Source organism: Schistocerca gregaria, chromosome 1 (assembly GCF_023897955.1).
Source record: "Schistocerca gregaria isolate iqSchGreg1 chromosome 1, iqSchGreg1.2, whole genome shotgun sequence".
Classification (NCBI taxonomy): Eukaryota; Metazoa; Arthropoda; class Insecta; order Orthoptera; family Acrididae; genus Schistocerca; species Schistocerca gregaria.
This window is the reverse complement of record NC_064920.1, coordinates 1052949703-1052967870: the sequence shown is the minus strand read 5'-3', so window position 1 is coordinate 1052967870 and position 18168 is coordinate 1052949703. Positions and strand designations below refer to the sequence as shown.

Below are 18168 nucleotides of genomic sequence, written 5' to 3'. Positions count from 1 at the left end.
CTGAAACGTTTGTCATAGGGTTCATATCCGGACTAAGCGCAAGCCAAGGCAAGAAATCGATATTTTATCTTCAAACCACATTTTGGTTGTAGCAGAAACGTGCACAGACGCATTATCTCGTTGAAACATTAGACTTTCGTTCCCGAGGTCCTCATACTGGTTCATTCCAGTGTTGAGCCGAGCAAAGCGTGATTTATCTTTAGTAGAAAAGGCTGCCCAAATCATAACACTTCACCATTAAAATTCTGCTCATTCGTACGTGCTGCCCTGTTCTCAGATCATGCCAATAATACTGCAATCCATTTGGCCAATCTAATTCAAACATCTTCTCATCACTGAAGATCATCTTAGCCCATTCTTAAATCCATGACGTATGTTTTTCAGCGAACTTCAGTGTAGCCTGTTCATGTTTAAGCGTTAGAGCAGGTTTCTGCAGTCGCTTCTTGAATGCGAGATGTTTGTCTTTTGACAAAATTTGTCGTGCACATCTGGTAGTTAGTGGCAACTGTAAACCAGCAACAAGTTGAGAAGAACAACGATTTGTGGTCCTTGCTTTGCGCAAAAGTAATCTTTTCGATGCCTCAGATGAAACTCTACTTTGCGCATATTTTCCGTTCTGTCCAGTCGTGCACGCGATCTAACGAAATTATCAGTCACTGTTATTGAATGGTTCGACTTCTTGGCGATTTGACGGTTAGAGAGTCTCACTATCTTGTACACACCAATTTTTGCTTTTTCATCAAAAATGTTCATATGTGTGTGAAATCTTATGGGACTTAATTGCTAAGGTCATCAGTCCCTAAGCTTACACACTACTTAACCTAAATTATCGTAAGAGACGGCCGGGTGGCCGAGCCGTTCTAGGCGCTACAGTCTGGAACCGCGCGACCACTACGGTCGCAGGTTCGAATCCTGCCTGGGCATGGATGTGTGTGATGTCCTTAGGTTAGTTAGGTTTAAATAGTTCTAAGCTCTAGGGGACTGATGACCTCAGAAGTTAAGTCCCATAGTACTGAGAGCCATTTGAACCATTATCCTAAGGACAAACACACACACCCATGCCCGAAGGAGGACTCGAACCTCTGCCGGTACCAGCCGCACAGCCCATGACTACACCGCCATAGACCGCTCGGCTAGTCCCGCTCGGCGCTGTTGTATCGCATGATAAATGCTTTCCGCGTTGTATTGCCACAATCGTGGCTTATGTATACAACATGATCTGTCACTAATGGTGTCTGTTTCAGAACTGCGCTTAAGGCAGGCACGCTCACGCTAACACAGCTTAGAGCCCCCCCCCCTCTCCCCCTACCGCATGAATCGTTAATGTCTTGTTATGCGCTGTACTACTGTCATCAAAGGCGGTACCATATGACTGCATTTGTCAGTATAATGGATGTCATACTATTGCATATACACAGTGCACAACTATTCCAGCTTACAATGTTAATTTTCCTTCAAATATCTATGCCTTTATACTGATTTTCCACCACTGTATAGGAGCTCTGAGGCAGCAGTGGACAGTGACCATAATGTTTTGGCTCATAATTACACGAATATATGTTACGTGCATACACTTCTAACTCGAACTATAGTCCTTCAGTGTCCTTGGCGTAGTATGTTGTTGTTTGCACCCGTCACGTACACATGGCGCTGAGCCAGAGGCGCACGGAGCGGCTCCCGTTTAGAAGTAAGTGCTTAGCCAGCACAGATCCTCGGCTCAGCGCTACAGCACTGCTGCTCAGCCCAAGCCAAACAGACGCAGCTGTTTACTCGCCTACCCAGATAAGGTATGTGTGCGTGTGTGCGAATATTGCTGCGATAGCGAACGGATGGCCAGCTTCTATAACAGGTTATTGTCGCCTAAGTTGTCCGTGTTCCGTAGCATGTGACAAACTCTCAGTAAGAAATGATGTGCACAGCTTCAATAACTTGTTCCGTTTAAAAGGTAATGACATGATGTTTGTCTGTATAGGAATGCCGCGTAAGGCGTTTCTAAATGGTTAAGTATACAGAAGAGACATATTCGATTCCCTACAGGTGCCAAAGACGTTTCTTTGGTGGTAGAACTTGATAGAGATTCAGAAAGCTTTGTGTCAACGTGAAGAATCTCTTATAGGAGACACGGCAGTTCCCGTTTTGAAACCGAAGACAACGCGCAGGACAGGGGAGTGTCGACCACGTAATTGACCAATTCTTCCATCCAGTGACACCTTAGCCATAGAATGTATGTTTATATTCCGCAAGCCACTTTACAGTGATGTTGGAGAGTATTTCTGGCACCAGAATCCATTCCACTCTTCAGTGTTCCAGTGACAAATAGCGAATGGGAAAAGTGATTGACAGTAAAGCACCGTATGAGCTATAAGTTCTGCGATTTTGTCGTCGTGGTAACTCCGTGATACGCGTAGAGGAGGAAAGATTAGATTAGATTAGATGACACGATTATATGTACTTTTCGTCCCAATTGATCCATAATGAGGAGATCCTCTGGGGTGTGGAACATGTCACGAAAGGAGAGTACACAATAAATATTTACAAAATACGAATACATATGCTAATGCATGTCCCAAATGAAATTGCTCTTATGGATGTGGATTCGGGGAAAAAGTCATAAGCGTATATACAAATAAAAATAATACAAAAGCTTGTCATCAAATATTAAATGTGATGGTGGTGGTGGTTAGTGTTTAACGTCCCGTCGACAGGGTCACTAGAGACGGAGCGCAAGCTCGGGTCAGGGAAGGATTGGGAAGGAAATCGGCCGTGCCCTTTCAAAGGAACAATCCCGGCATTCGCCTGAAACGATTTAGGGAATCACGGAAAACCTAAATCAGGATGGCCGGAGACGGCATTGAACCGTCGTACTTCCAAATGCGAGTCCAGTGTGCTAACCACTGCGCCACCTCGATGAAGATGATGTGCTACAGACGCAAAATTTAACCGACAGGAAGAAGATGCTGTGATATGCAAATGATTAGCTTTTCAGAACATTCACACGAGGTTGGCGCCGGTGGCGACACCTACAACGTGCTGACATGAAGAAAGTTTCCAAACGATTTCTTATACACAAACAGCAGTTGCCTGGTGAAACGATGTTGTGATGCCTCGTGTAAGGAGGATAAATTCATACCATCACGTTTCCGACTTTGATAAAGCTCGGATTGTACCTATCCCGATTGCGGTTTATCGTATCGCGACATTCCTGCTCGCGTTGGTCGTGATCCAATGAATGTTAGCAGGATATGGAATCGATGGGTTCAGGAGGGTAATACGGAACGCCGTGCGGGATCCCTACGGCCTCGTATCACTAGCAGTCGAGATGACAGGCATCTTATCCACATGGCTGATACGGATCTTTCAGCCACGTCTCGATCCCTGAGTCAACAGATCGGGACGTTTTCAAGACAACAACCATCTGCACGAACAGTTCGACGACGTTGGCTTCAGCATGGACTATCAGCTCGGATACCATGGCTGCGGTTACTCTTGACGCAGCATCACAGACTGGAGCACCTGCGAAGGTGTACTCAACGACGAACCTGGGTGCACGAATGGCAAAACGTCATTTTTTCGTATGAATCCAGGTTCTCTTTACAGCATTGTGATGGTCGCATCCGTGTTTGACGACATTGCATTGAACCCACATTGGAAGCGTGTATTCGTCACCGCCATACTGACGTATCACCCGGCGTGATGGTATGGGATGCCATTGGTTACACGTTTCGGTCACCTCTTGTTCGCATTGACGGCATTTTGAACAGTGGACGTTACATTTCATATGTGTTACGACCCGTGGCTCTACCCTTCATTCGATCCCTGCGAAACCCTACATTTCAGCGGGATAATGCACGACCGCATGTTGCATGTCCTGTACGGGCCTTTCTGGATACAGAAAATGTTCGACTGCTGCCCTGGCCTGCACATTCTCCAGATCTCTCACCAACTGAAAACGTCTGATCAATGATGGCCGAGCAAGTGCCTCGTCACGATACGCCAGTCACTACTCTTGATGAACTGTGGTATCGTGTTGAAGCTGCATGGGCAGCTGTACCTGTACACGCCATCCAAGCTCTGTTTGACTCAGTGCCCAGGCGTATCAAGGCCGTTATTACGGCCAGAGGTGGTTGTTGTGGGTACTGATTTCTCAGGATCTATGCACCCAAATTGCGTGAAAATGTAATCACACGTCAGTTCTAGTATAACATATTTGTCCGATAAATACCCGTATATCACCTGAATTTCTTCTTGATGTAGCAATTTTAATGGCCATTAGTGTATTTCTGGTCCACGAGGGGACTTGAAAAAGTAAGTTACACATGTTGTCCCGCACTAAGACCTTTGCGCAGCATGAATGACCGAGAGAGGGGGCACAGTGTTTAGCACACTGGAATCGCATTCGGGAGGACGACGGTTCAAATCCCCCGACCGGCTATCCTGATTTAGATATTCCGTGAGTTCCCTAGATCGCTTCAGGCAAATGCCGAAATGGCTCCTTTGACAGGGCACGGCCGACTTCCTTCCCCATCCTTTCCTAATGCGATGTGGGAAATGACCTCGATGTTTGGTCCCCTTCCCAAAATCAATCAATCAACTAACAAACAAGAGTGGCGCATTGTCAGATGAACGGAGTACAGATTTTTGCTGGCGTACGATGACAGGTGCATCACAGTGTGGGAGTGAAATGGCGAGATAACTGTAAATGTGATCCAAAGTTGAATTGCGAGGTACGGCAGGATTCGTGTGGGGCAAAACACCTAAACTGTGCACAGATTCACCATGAAATTCTGGCGATACATAAACGAAGTGCAGTTTGCGTCCAGCAGTGCCAAAATAGTGACAACAGTTTGACCGAGACTGCAGAGAGGTGGGTTGATGCAGAGGGAAGGAAGGCCATAGACATGGACCACAGACGTTATTGTCCGGGCAATCGAGGAACTGATTCGGAGAAATTGCAGCCTTTCCGACGTTGAGAACGTTCACTCAGCGGTTCTCGAATGGCCCCGTGATTAAGAGGCGGATTTCTGTCATCGCGAAATTAAACGATTGGTAGAACGTTTCGACAGTCGTTTAAAGAGACTTGGTGACTTGTTTTGAAAAACAGTGTTATGTATCTGTTTCGTTTTGAAGTATAGTGTAGCGTTCAATAAAAGTCAAGTTCAATAAAAGTCTGCCGCAGTATTCTGTTAACTTTTGAAAGTAACTTTCGTAATTACAATATTGGAGTTTTGTGCTTCCATAAAATAATAATGAGTTAAGGGTGAGTTCGCCTTTTTGCAAGTACACAAATTATCGGTTTGTTTTAACACCAAAACATGTTTCACCTCATCTGTGGCATCCTCAGTGTTTTTTTTTTCCTTCCTTTTATTTTTCTGGAATGCATGTATTCAAATTATGTTTAAGTCAGGAAATATTTTGCATCAGATATTGATGTTATTTAAAGTATATGCGTACTTTACAATTTATTTTACATTGTGTGTCTCCTTTGGCTGCCAACTGGAATCATCCTCGGGTCTAAATTAGTACCTCATGTCATCTGCAAACATGAAGGATGTTAGAAAACGTTTGCATCGATTCTTTTTTTTAAATAATCTAATGTCTAAAATTTATGTTCGGGTTGAACTCGTTTAATATTTGCCTTGCCATTGTGGTATTTGGCTTGTCCTGTGCTGGGGCAGGTTTGCTTTTGTGTCCCAAACGTGTTTTTGTGTAGCTGAGCTGAAGCTGTGGACGCAAAAACATGGCTCTGAGCACTATGGGACTCAACTGCTGTGGTCATCAGTCCCCTATAACTTATAACTACTTAAACCGAACCAACCTAAGTATATCACACACATCCATGCCCGAGGCAGGATTCGAACCTGCGACCGTAGCAGTTGCACGGTTCCGGACTGCGCGCCTAGAACCGCGAGACCACCGCGGCCGGCCTGTGGACGCAGCTAAACGTTTGGTGAAGCTTAGGTGCGGCGAGCTATGTTTCGCGTTTTGACAATGTTTACTCACGTTTTCTGCTGCTCGTTTGTGAATGTGCGTCTTGCTATATTCCTGTGACTTAAACATGCGTTTAACTGCACAAATTCCTGTTCCTGATGCGCTTCCGACTGCCGTTAGATCACTGTTTTATTTTGGTTCGACGTCCGCGAACTGTGAATCTGTTCAGTTTGTTTACATTCAGCGCGCGCACACGTACATATACACGCGAGCCTGTGTGTGTGTGTGTGTGTGTGTGTGTGTGTGTGTGTGTATTTGTTTTGTCTGATAATTAGTTTAAGAGTGTTAAATAGCGTTTTATTGCACAGTACTGTTTGGTCATTGATAACTTTTTTGCAATCTGTGATATATTTTTGGATGTGGTAAATTTCTTCCATTGTTAAAAACACTTCTTCACATAGATTGCATTCAGTCGTCTGGCAGTCTCTTAGATCCTTCCTTGCCCTTATCCGAGAAATAGATTTCAATTTTGGAATTGTCATCTGATACGTTGATAACGAGTCGATCAACAACAGAATGTACAAAGACATCCAGGCTGCGCATTTCTCCTCTTACGTGCCGTTGTATATTCTGCCAGCGTTCGGCAGTGACTTGTGAAAAAGCCGCGTCCGTTACTTCCAGTACATCTGGTAGCGTAAGTCTTGTTATTTCTCGAGCCAATTCCCGTTAACTCCGGATCACCTGGATTTATATTGCAACGGTACAGTGGCAAATGTAAAAATGCAGCATTTGTACGGTGTGCTCGATGCTGTGAAAATGATTGTTTTTCTTGTTTCTACGACAATTACCAATCTGGTTCGTGTGAGGCCACATATGTTGTATAAAACAATGGACATAGTCCAAATAAAGAGTATTTGGTTTTTCGTTTGTGCCCTAAAAATTAAATTGACATGCTTTCTTTATTTAAGCATCCTTTATTAACAATTTTCATAAAATATGGGTAATTAAGAATTTATATTTGAAGTGAAAACAGGAATTTCGCGTGCAGTGTGTAATTAGAAACAAGATGATGTGCGTTATTCATAAAAATGATGATGACTTTTAGAATTACGAGATGTAGGTATTTAAAATTGAACGAATAAATGACAGACGAGACTTGAACCAGCGATCTGTGAACTGCACTAGGTTATCAATATGCTACGCTAGTGATTCCGCTGTACATTCTATTTGCTTTGTATCTCGACTGTATCAAATACAGTCTATCGGAAAACTTCAAAGCCGATTTTTCTGTAAATTTATGAAAAACGTTAAGTACAACCTATTTTTGGCACATTTTAACCGTTTTACAGTACGGAGAATGTAGCACCTTCATCCATTTTCACATTGCGTATTAACAGCGCGATAATCAGAGCACAGCAGTACAGAGACTGTGACTGTACCCGACTTTTTAAATAAAAACTACATAGCTAAAGGGTGATTAAGAAACCGTTGATGGCTATTAATACATTTTAATATATTAAAGTTTCATTTAATGTAAAGTAGTAATAAGATATCAAGAAAAGTTTTGCATCACCCCGTTCCCAGAACTCGTGAAGATAGACGTTGACTGTGGATGGTGTATCACAGACACAGTCCCTTTCACTGCTCAGAGATGCCACTAAACCCTCCTAAAGATGTAAACAACGATGCATGAGCAGCGCCAGCCGATCAGTTCCAGTCATTCCACGAGGAAGGAGGTACACGGCCATGTCGTCTGTAGTTAGCCACGCCTAGACGGTCAATACCGCGGTTCGATCGCGTCCGCATCGTTACTTTGTTCCAGGAAGGGCTCTCAACAAGGGAAGTGTACACGCGTCTTGGAGTGAACCAAGCGATGTTGTTCGAACATGGAGGAGGTACAGAGAGACAGGAACTGTCGCTCAGGCCGCCCAAGGTGTCTACTGCACTGGATGACCGCTATCCACGAATTAAGGCTCGGAGGAGCCCTGAAAGCAACGCCACCATGTTGAATAATGCTTTTCATGCCGCACAGGACGTCGTGTTACGACCCAAACTGTGCGCATTAGGCTGCATGATGCGCAACTTCACTCACGAGCGGTTGTGGGCGCTTCACTCCGGAAGCGCGCTGCTGCTAAGGGCGCAGGTTCGAATCCTGCCTCGGGCATGGGTGTGTGTAATGTCCTTAGGTTTAAGTAGTTATAGGTCTAGGGGACTGATGGCCTCAGATGTTAAGTCCCATAGTGCTTAGAGTAATTTGAACAATTTTTTGTTTTCACTCACGACGTCCATGGCGAAGTCAATCTTTGCAAACCACGACACCATGCAGTGCGGTACAGATGGGCCCTACAAGATGCCGAATGGACTACTCAGGATCGGCAGCAAGTTCTCTTCACCGATGAGTGTCGCATACTCCTTCAACCATACAACGTCGGAGACGTGTTTGGAGGCAACCCGGTGAGGCTGAACGCCTTAGACACACTGTCCAGTGAGTGCAGCAAGGTGGAGGTTCCCTGCTGTTTTGGGGTGGCTTTATTTGGGACCGACGTATACCGCTGTTGGTCACGGAACGCGCCGTAACGGCTGTTCGATACGTGGATGTCATCCTCCGACCGATAATACAACTATATCGGTAGCATATTCGCGAGGTATTCGTCTTCATGGACGACAATTCGCACCCCTATTGTGCACATCTTGCGAATGACGTACTTCAGGATAACGACATCCCTTGACTAGAGTTGCCAGCATGGCCTCCGACAAGAACACTTTCGAACATGCCTGGGATAGATTGAAGAGGTCTGTTTGTGGACAATGTGATCCACCAACCACTTTGAAGGATCTACGCCGAATCGCCGTTGAGGAGTGGGACAATTTGGACCAACGGTGCCTTGAAGAACTTGTGGATAGTATGCTACGACGAATACAGGCATGCGTCAATGCAAGAGGACGAGCTACTAGGCATTAGAGGTACCGCTGTGTATAGCAATCTGGACCACCACCTCTGAAGGTCTCGTTGTATGATGGAACAGCATGCAGTGTGTGGTTTTCATGAGCAATAAAAAGGGCGGAAATGATGTTTATGTTGATCTCTATTCCAATCCCGGAACTCTCGGAACCGACGAGATCCAAAACCTTTTTTTTTATGTGTGTGTACAGTGTAAGTATAACAGCACCAGTGTACTTGTGTTTGGCCGTCTGACCAATCATTGCGTTTATATTTGTTTACATGAGTTTTACTCTTACGACGAACAGAATATAGAAAGGACAGGTACTATTAACCTTTTTTGTTTTATTTACTAGCGGATCCTCAACGCGACGACAATTGGATCAAAATATTACTATGTGTATTAAACTTAATGGCCAATAAATATTTCTTTTTAACTTTTTCAGAGTTTTTCGTTTCTGTTTATTTTTTAAAGTGTTAATTTGAATTCTTGTAGGTCTCATGGCACTGCAATAGAAAAATGGTTGCCTGGCCTGATCTAACGGCGATAATGTCATTGTTCATGCGTGCTCATACCCATATGAGTGATTACTAACCGATCGTAGAGCCGAGTTTGAAACACGTTTTTGTACCTGGTGGTATTTTAAACCAATTTTAGCTGCAATGGCAATTTCGTTCTCCCATTGTACGGTGAGTTTCGAAGTTTTCGCGACAAACATCTAGGGTAATGGAACACATCTTAGGGAACAACGTCTGTAAGAGGCAAAATGTTCGTTGTTGCTTCTCAGCGACAGTAGTAGCCATCGTTTACGGCTGGTTATGCTCTGTGAGGTGGCGGGGCATAGACAGTGTGCGACATTCATATGTACAGGGTGGCAGCCAGTCAAGGAATATTGTAGGGAATAGGTTTAAAAAATTTATTTCAAAGGCCTAGTCAAATCTCCCAGGGGAACTTCCACTGTGTCTGCGTGACACAAGTTGTCTCCCTTTCAGAACCACGGCAGTTCTGCCTAGTTGAAGCTGCTGACAAGAGACGCCTTGAGCGCACTGCTGAAACTGCTAGCGAATTCACGCCATCGGTTTTAGCCAATAGCGTGCGTAGGATACAGGTCACGTGTGTGGACACTGGAGGATTCTACAGTGCAGAACACAGTTGCCTCTGTCTCTCTTATGATCCAGACTTCCAGCAGCACAGACGTCTTCTTAGGAGGCAGAGTCTCCGGCTCTGCGTTCCATTGGTACTTCCAGTTTTACATTAGTAAGGACTAATGTACCATCGCCGTTTTTACAATTGTCGGCATAGATCCCTTTGTCAAAAATGAAAGATAGCCCTAGAATTAGGGTTTTCACGTAAATACAAAATAGTTCATGGATCTTGCAGAGCTCACAACCAACTGACAAGGGAACCTCCCCATCGCATCCCTCTCAGATTTAGTTATAAGTTGACACAGTGGATAGGCCTTGAAAAGCTGAACACAGATCAATAGAAAACAGGAAGAAGTTGTGTGGAACTATAAAAAAAAGCAAAAAATACAAACTGAGTAGTCTATCTGCAAGATAGGACAGAGAACCTTGGTTCAAGTCTTCCCTCGAGTGAAAATTTTTACTTACTTTATTTTCGCAAAGTAATGATCTGTTCGTTCCTTCATTGACGTCTCTGTTCACTGTAATAAGTTTAGTGTGCGATTAGTAGACGAAAGGACGTGCCTCTCCAATGGGACCGGAAAACATTTAATCGCAAGGTCATAGTTCAACCGATTTCTCCACTGGAAAACACGTCTGATATATTCGATACGACACTGGTGACGGCATGTGAGTCACATGACAGGAATATGTTGTCGACCCACCTAACTTCTACAGTTGACTAATGGGTAAGAAGATTCTTCTACCTTGCCCGATTTAAGTTTTCTTGTCGATGTGATAATCACTCCCAAAAAACTGATGAAAACATAAGAGTTTGTCACATAAACTGCAACAAATGAATGCAACAGTTTCACAGTCGCACAGTTTTCCCTGTGCTCTGTCAAAACATATGTTTCCTAAACGTTTTCAAATTTTTCCATGTGTAGACCGTGAAATCCTGTTTATGTCCAAGCATATCTGAACACGTCCTGGAATTTTGGAGAGCGAAGTTGATTATGTGTGAGTGCCTGAATTTTTCACTCGAGAGAAGACTTGAGCCAAGGACCTCCCGCTCCGCAGGTGCTCACGCTACCCACTGGACCACGGCACTCCTGGACTCAGAGCATCCTAGATGTTGCTTATCTTGCTCATGGACTACTCAGTTTGTACATTTTGATTATTTTTTTCATAGTTCAACACAACTTCTTCCTGTTTTGTCGATTGATCTGTGTTCAGTTTTTCAAGGCCTATCCACTGTGCCAATTTATAAATAAATCTGTGGGGGGTGCGATGGGGAGGTTCCCTTGTGAGTGTAATCGGCGAGCGTAGTTACTCTGAAACCAGGGCAGGTGGCGCTCGTGCCGAGAAACGTGTGCCAATTGGCGTACAAAGACAACGTGTAAATTATCAGTATTAATAACGTCCTTAGGTAAAGTGACAATAAAAAAGGAAGGAAATTAACACTCCCGTTATAACAGTATGGGATCATTGGTACAAATAATGTAGTTATGCATCAAAGAAGCACGTGGCACTTACGCCGAGAAACTTACGCCCAGTGGCATATACAGCTAAAATAAAAAAATTACATTACTATATTAGTGAAGCCCACAAACGGTATATATGTCAGAACTTCAAAATTGACGATAATGGCTCTTGTCAAGAAAGACTTACGGACACTGGTACACGATCCTGTTAATACACATTCACAGTACAATCATCATCATCATCATCATCATCATTTAAGACTGATTATGCCTTGCAGCGTTCAGTCTGGAGCATAGCCCCCTTATAAAATTCCTCCATGATCCCCTATTCAGTGCTAACATTGGTGCCTCTTCTGATGTTAAACCTATTACTTCAAAATCATTCTTAACCGAATCCATGTACCTTCTCCTTGGTCTGCCCCAACTCCTCCTACCCTCTACTGCTGAACCCGTGAGTCTCTTGGGTAACCTTGCTTCTCCCATGCGTGTAACATGACCCCACCATATAAGCCTGTTCATCCTGACTGCTTCATCTATAGAGTTCATTCCCAGTTTTTCTTTGATTTCCTGATTGTGGACACCCTCCTGCCATTGTTCCCATCTACTAGTACCTGCAACCATCCTAGCTACTTTTCACAGGGAAGAGCAAAAATTTTTAGAGCCAGGCAAGGGCCGATGTAGTAGCAACATACATCGTGAGAAAACCACCATTACATAAGGGGTAGTGAGCTTGAAGCATTGAAGGTGCATCATAGCTTCCTGAGGAAATGAACCACTAAGGTTACCAGCATTAATGTTATGCATAAACAGTACAGGTTTAAAGCCTTCTTTATTTTATCTAACTTCCTGTCTGTCAGGATGCACTAACCTTCTTTCCCCTTCCCTGGCCACGTACGCATGTGCTGTTTGTGTTGCCTCTGACCCAGTCACCTTCCACGCGTGAAAGGCGGTAATGCGAGCAGAGTTCAAGCTCCTGAGTCTCTTCTGAACCTGCTACCGTCGCAGGTTCGAATCCTGCTTCGGGCATGGATGTGTGTGATGTCCTTAGGTTAGTTAGGTTTAAGTAGTTCTAAGTTCTAGGGGACTGATGACCTCAGATGTTAAGTCCCATAGTAGTGCTCAGAGCCATTTGAACCATTTGTTACTTCAATTGACGTTATTACTTTTTCACACGCACCAAACTGATTTGCGCAAGACTAATAATGCCTAAACAGTGAAACCTAGCGATTGAAATGCTATTTGAACCATTATTGAACTGCCAGTTTACTAGGAGACCTAGTATGCTGCACTCCCGGTTAGTAGACCATGACAGGTCGGTGAAATGCCGTCGTCTCAGGCCTGGTGAATACTAAAGGACGTCTAGCATTGCTGGGGAGCGTCTCGAATAAAAGTTGTTCGCCGTGACGTGATCTGTCATCCCTAGACGTCTGTGGCAAAGACTTTGAAATACCCTTTATATGGCGATAGGAAATGCTTTGTATTACAGTGAAGAATTCTTCCAATTAAATGACTGCTTATCTTCGTACTACTGGACGAGAGCGCCATCCAGTTTGGTATTCGTGCACTGAGTGTTGAAATGTTGGCGTCGTTCCCGGTTTGGTTTCGTAGTTAGTGTACAAAGTGAAAGAGCATAGGGTTTAAAACTGTTCAAAACAAAATTTTAATTTTGGTTCCTATGTAGAAGAGGCCCACGCAGCAAAGAAGATATTTTAACACTTAGTTACTGAATCGATGTTACCTAGGCAGCGACGAACGAAAGAAGCACTAAAAATTATGGAGTTAATAATTGCTGTTGAAATGAAAAAGTAAATCTATCTAATGCGCCAAACTGTCTGCATCCTCTCCTTCTCATTATTTGCATTTCCTGTATAGCCGCGGAGTTCTTTCAGACCCACTATGACTAAAATACATTTTTGAAGAGGGCCGGCCTGGGTGGCCGAGTGGTTCTAGGCGCTACAGTCTGGAACCGCGCCACCGCTACGGTCGCAGGTTCGAATCTTGCATAGGGCATGGATGTGTGTGATGTCCTAAGGTTGGTTAAGTTAAGTAGTTCTAAGTTCTAGGGGACTGATGACCACAGATGTTAAGTCCCGTAGTGCTCACCGAGCGAGGTGGCGCAGTGGTTAGCACACTGGACTTGCATTTGGGAGGACGACGGTTCAATCCCGCGTCCGGCCATCCAGATTTAGGTTTTCCGTGATTTCCCTAAATCGCTCCAGGCAAATGCCGGGATGGTTACTTTGAAAGGGCACGGCTGACTTCCTTCCCTAATCCGATGAGACCGATGACCTCGCAGTTTGGTCTCTTCTCTCCCCCCCCCCCCTCCCCCCCAACTCCCATAGTGCTCAGAGCCATTTGAACCATTTTTGAAGAGGCAAGCTCTGAAAGAAATAATATCAAGCAGAAAACAATGAAACCGAAGTGTACCATTGAAATGTGTTCGGAACTGCTGACATGTGGACATCCTGACATACGCAAGCCAACTAAGTAAAACTTCAGGACTGCACGCATTGAATAATAAGATCATGAAACCGCCACTGAAGACGCTTCATGGATAAAAAGGAGCAAAACGCGTATGGCGCAAGACAAACAGCCTTCATTTAGTTGCACCGACGGAACACATCTCAAGGAATATAGTAACAATTGGGGAACTACAGAGAACACAAAAAACGAGCAAGTAAAAGGATATAATGGTGCTTAGTGGATACCATTATGAATATCATCCAAAATTGCATGTCCTATGACACTGCAAAAAACTAAAATATTTCCGAAGAACTTCTTGAATCATCCTTGGTTATGATATTTCATGATCATTGTCTGGGGATAAATAATTTGAAGGTGTACAATTTGACAAATAGTGTGTTACTAATGAAGCCATTGAGGTGGTATTGTTTTTTATTGCTTCTCGCCAAATCTTCATTGAGTTTTGAGCACATGCAAGAAAGAACTAAATAATATTTTTAATCATTGCAATGAACTGTTTTACAAAAGTACGCGGTAACGCGCTAAGAATAATTAACTTTGGTTTTGAGGACAGCCACCAAATTTAACCTGCATTTGGCTATTGCATTATGCGGTTGGGAAGATGTTTAAATGCGCGGTACAGTGCGCGTTGACATGTTGATAAAACTCTCTTAGACTGTCAAAGTTCATGACCTCTGTATCAGAGCGGTGTCTCGGTAAAAACATGCACTCTGTCGCGTAGCCAAACTCAAACTCAGACTTTTCATTCTAAGTACACAACGACACAGAGGAATATCCACCGTACAAAAACTAAGATGAAGAAAAGAAAACTGCGTAACCTCAACTTCTGGTAGCTACGAATAAGGATGTGAGGGCCAATCATGTTTTGAATTTATCTACATGAACAGGGCGTCGGGGTGAATGAGGAAAACTCACTGATTGTTTCGTTGATGATGATGTTTCTAGCAAAGCCTCACCACTCAGTAATTATGGGTAAATACAGCACGACAGAGACAAAGGTAAAATACAAATGGGCAGCTCACTTTAAATTTTCATACATGTATGGTTTGTGCAATGCAAGACTTCAGAGATCCGCAGTATTTTATGCCTGTGAGAAACCTCTGATCGTCGAGTCACTACTCTTGATGAACTGTGGTATCGTGTTTAAGCTTCATGGGCAGCTGTACCTGTACACGTCATCCAAGCGCTTTTTGACTCAATGTCCGGGCGTATCATGACCGTTATTGCTGCCAGATGTGGTTGTTCTGGATACTGATTTCTCATGATCCATGCACCCAAGTTGCGTGAAAATGTAATCACATGTTAGTTCTACTATAATATATTTGTCCAATGAATACCCGTTTATCATATGCATTTCTTCTTCATATAGCAATTGTAATGGCCAGTAGTGTATGATGTACGGCAAGGTACCGAAACTGAATGACTGTAGGAACATGAAAGATGACTTAGAAAAAAATTGTGGTTGGTGTGATGAGTGGCGGCTAGCTTTAAAAATGTGATAATGTAGTTCATGTGAATGAGTAGGAAAAGCTAACGTACAGTGCTCGGATACAACATTAGTTGTGTACTGCTTGACTCAGACACGTCGTCTGAATGAGCATGTGAGGACTGTGGTAGGGAAGGCGAATGATCGACTTCGGTTTATTGGGAGAATTTTAGAAAAGTGCGATTCATCTGAAAAGGAGACAGCATATAGGACGCTGGTGAGACCTGTTCTGGAATACTGCTCTAGTGTTTGGGACCCGTGCTAGGTCGGATTGGAGGAGGTAATCGAAGAAGTTCAGAGGCGGCCTGCTAGATTTGTTACCGGCAGGTTCGAACAACACGTAAGTATTTCGGAGATGCTTCTGGAACTCAAATCTGAATCCCTGGAGGGAAGGCGACGTTCTTTTCAAGGAACACTATTAAGAAAATTTACTGAACCGGCATTTGAGGTTGATGCGGAATGATTTTACTGCCACCAAGACACATTGCGCATAAGGATCACGAAGATTACGAAAAATTATTGCTCATACGGAGGCGTACAGACAGTCGTTTTTCCCTCACGTTATTTGCGAGTGGAACACGAAAGGAAATGACCAGTAGTGGTACAAGCTATCCTTCGCCACGCACCGTACGGTGGCTTCGGAGTATCTATGTAGATGTAGATTCATGAACAGCAGTCCAGGGGGTGTTTTCCAACAGGATAACGCCCGCACACATTCCGCTGTTGTAACTCAACATGCTCTACAGAGTGTCGTCGTGTTGCCTTGGTCTGCACGATCATCAGCTCTGTCTCCAATCGAGCAAATTTGGGATATCATCGGGTGACAATCCCAGTATCAGCCAGAAACAGCAATAACCGTCCTTGTATTATCCGACCAAGTGTCTAACAGGCATGGAATTCCATGCCACAAACTGACATCCGGCACCTGTACAACACTGCATGCTCGTTTGCACGCTTACATTCAACATTCTGGAAGTTACACCCTTTATTAACATCCCAGCATTTCGTATTTGCAATGGCGTATCTCTTGCTTACATTAACATGTGATCTTGCAATGTTGTACACTTAAATTTGTTACGTAGTCAAATGTATTCCTGAAATGTCATTACTAGACCACGGATTTTTAGGTCGTAAAAAAGTGTGTTTTAGGCACCTAAAATAGGCTCTTTCAGTAGTTCATTTAGGCTATTTAACACCTGAAATAGGCTCTAATAAAAATGATGCAGAGAAAATAAAAATAAATTAAAATAAACGGTGTTCACAGTATGAACATCTTTTTAGTCATTAAAACAAGGAGAATGAATATTTACACAGTTACAGAGCACGCAATCTGCAACATTAATGTTAAACATAACTCCAAATTTTTTGAGTTCCTGCACGATAAATATCTCCGTAAAAAAGATGTGGCAATGGTTTAATTAATAAATTCGCTGTTTCACACATTCTGACCGTAGTTGGATTCACAATAAATAACCAAAATCTTTTCTAGGTTTTCTAGTGAAAAACTGTGGCGCTTGGCATTCAGAATCTATTTACACGCTGAAAAAGAACGTTCTACATCAACAGATGTGACAGGGGCGTACTTCATTTTCGGCACATGTTGGACAGGAATGTTGCAGTCAGGAGTGCTGGATTTTCTACTAAGTATGTCGGCAGCTGCACACAACTCCTTCAGGCAAGTGTTCTTCTGCAAAACCGTTTGCATTTTTGCCCGTACTTTTTCCCCTACTTCACCTGGCGCTTCATTAATTTTCATTTTGACTTCTTCAAGCAAAGAAATATTGTCGTAGATAGGTCTCCCTGAGCCTTCCAATTGTGAATTTATTCTTGCCATAAATGTGTAGTAGGCCCAAATGTAAGATAAGTTCCGTTTTAAAGAAGAATCTTTGAGTAACTCCATTGCTCCTCCGGTATATTTTCAACGGTCTTCTGGACAGTTGAGAGATGCATACTATAGTATTCTGCTGCTATCAGCCACGTGCCCCAGCGGGTGACATCAGGCTCTGGCGGCAGTTGGACATCTGGAAGCTGTTCTTTCAATGCCTGTATTCTTGATGGTGCCTCAACAAAAAATTTCTTCACCATAGATATTACTTTATTTACTTTAGGAAATTGTAGCCTTACTTGCTGTGCTATGCGGTTGATCCCATACACTACACAAGTTACGTGCAGCATCAATGGGTAGAATAATTTTAATAGTTGAAACGCTTCTATCATATATATGGAGCAGCATCAGTGACGGCCAGAAGCACCTTACTCTCATCCACTCCATTTTGGTATAGCACCTTAAGCCCATTGTTCACAAACTATGCTATTGTTTGTTGGTTAGTTTTTGCAAGCTGTTTTGAGTAATCAAATGAGCCCTGGATTGAGCATCTGGATCTAGCTTGCCAACAATCAGGTTTTGCAATGTAACGGCCAAGACTGTCAGCAGTTCATCGACAGAAATCCACATACAAGATTATCCAACATCATCTCTGATTCTGTGCAATGCAGCATTGTAAGCTAAATCCACATAATTATTACGTAAAGTTGACTCTGCAGGAATAGACTGATGGCAGTACTTCTCAAGAAAACCTCTGAAAATAGGGTTTTCTAGTTTCCGAAAGGAGATGTTTGCTGCCACAAGTGCGTGACACAAAGCACTGCAGAACTTGTTTTCTTCGGAGGATTCACCAGAGTTATTGGTTAAAAGACTTTGCTACAATTTTGACTTTGTTCAA

General features: G+C 43.4%; 1 protein-coding gene across 1 annotated transcript in view; it reads left to right on the top strand.

Moving 5' to 3' along the window:
• Nucleotides 1-1693: 1693 nt before the first annotated feature.
• LOC126280974 (protein halfway) overlaps nt 1694-18168 on the top strand; it is a 95866-nt gene continuing 79391 nt past the window's right edge. Inside the window, exon 1 of the mRNA XM_049979807.1 lies at nt 1694-1787. The gene's annotated coding sequence lies outside the window, so the exon portion shown is untranslated. The remainder of the gene's footprint in view (nt 1788-18168) is intronic.